Genomic DNA, 2,082 nt, shown 5'->3' with positions numbered 1-2,082 from the left:
GGTCTAGCCTAAACCCTCATGGCTTTGTTCTTGGGCTCTCCCCAAAAGACCTCATACCAATGGAGATACTTTCCATCCTTTTAACCTCATGATCTTTTCCATGTACTTTAGATGTGGGACTATGTTTGCACCCTTGCAACCCAACAAAAGTGTGTGTATATACTAATGTAGATTGGGCAGGATCAATTGATAATAAGAAGTTAAATTTTGGATATTGCACGATGGTATGGGAGAATTTAGTGACATGGCGTAGTAAAAAATAATCTATGATTGCAAGAAGTAGTGTTGAAGTGGAATACAGAGCTATGACTCATGGAATTTGTGAACTCATCTGGATCAAAAAAGTGATGAAAGATTTAAAAATTTAAATTGAAGGTACTATGTTATTCTATTGTGATAATAAATCACCTATCAATTATAGCTCACAATCCAATTCATCATGCATGATCAAACTAAACATGTAGAGGTTGATCGTCATTTCATTAGAGAAAAGGATGGATGAAGGCATTATTAGTATTAAGCATATTTCTACTTTTCACTAACTAGTCGATCTTCTTATAAAAGGATTATCTGAACAAGTTCATAAATTCCTTGAATGCAAGTTTGGTCATCAATATCTACAACCAAGGTTGAGGGAGAGTGTAGAAAATAATCAAATCTTTTTTTACGGAGAGTTAATCAAATCATGGGAGATATGAAAATTAATCAAATATTTTCTTATGGAGAGTCAATCAAATCATAAGTGAAAAAGGATATAATTAGATTGAGAATAATTTATTTTTGATAAAATATTTTTTATTTATATTTTATTCTTTATTTATTTATTAATTCTCAATCCTTGATTCATGAATAAAATTATGTGTGAGAATTTTTAAAAAATCACTATCATATACAACCAAAGAAATTAATAATAAATTTGAGATCTAGTAAGCAACTCTATTATGAGTCTTATTAACAAACAAAAATACACTGAAAGAGATATTCCGAGTCCCACCGTGTTTAGTTTAATTATTATTTTTTAAAAAAAATAATCGCTTATCATTTGGACAGGCATCTACTGTGTGTCCTTTAAGCTTCAAAACACTTCTACAGTGAAGAATCTCCCAATGTAAAATCATATTTATCCATATAAACTGTGAAATACCCTTACATTTGTGGATTCGCTCGGCATCTATCTGATTTACCTATCTGTATTTAACCGTGGGCCATAATGGAAGAATCTCCCAGTGTAAATTTTCTAACATTAATTTAATGTTCTCATTTAAAATCTAACATAAATTTGTTATTTATTTTTATTTGTACGTCTATGTAAAACACGGACAATTATGACTTAATGATGTTTAGGATTTACAGCAAGTAACTTTCTTCTATCACAAGTTTCCAACCCTAACGTGCCTGATAAAATACTAACATAAATGCAAATTTGTTGGGAAAATAACATTCGTACACCAGCTCTGTTTTATGGGAAATGAGAGAATGAATATTTAAAGGATTCAGAGACGAATTAGATGATACACATTGCGCACTGAAGCTCTCAGCTTTCTCACATGATTCATGAAGATATATAATGACTATTAGAGAATGAAGTTTCGTCCAATGACACAGTTGATGATAAGAAATTAGTCAGTAATTAATAGTTTTCCTTTAATTAAGAGCTAGCTACAACATTTGCTTTCCCTTTAATGCATACTTCATTGATTTGGTAGTCTCTTATGATCAGTTTCTGTTCGAGCAGGCCTTGATCTTTGACTCCAATAAACACCTCTGTCTCAGCCAGAAACATGAACAACACACACAGGTACCAACTCACTGGTCAGGCTGGAAGGTGAACAGTAGCTCACACATGTGAATCTACAAGTTTAGACATGCTCATAAATCGATTAAATCATTATAGGACGACACGATCAGGGTGATGTTGCGTGGGTGGATTCACATGAGCAGACACAGAGTTGAAGGATCCTTCGAATACGCCAAAGCCCCAACCCCATGCATCCATGTCGGCGCAACACCCTCCGCCTTCCTCGCTTAATCCCGTACAACTCCATCCTATTGCAGCTTCATATGCATGTATACCTTCAGACG

Source organism: Curcuma longa, chromosome 4, assembly GCF_044706935.1.
Source record: "Curcuma longa cultivar G26 ecotype Majalengka, Jawa Barat chromosome 4, ITB_CL_G26_1.1, whole genome shotgun sequence".
NCBI classification, from domain to species: domain Eukaryota; kingdom Viridiplantae; phylum Streptophyta; class Magnoliopsida; order Zingiberales; family Zingiberaceae; genus Curcuma; species Curcuma longa.
Note: the sequence above shows the minus strand (reverse complement) of the source record.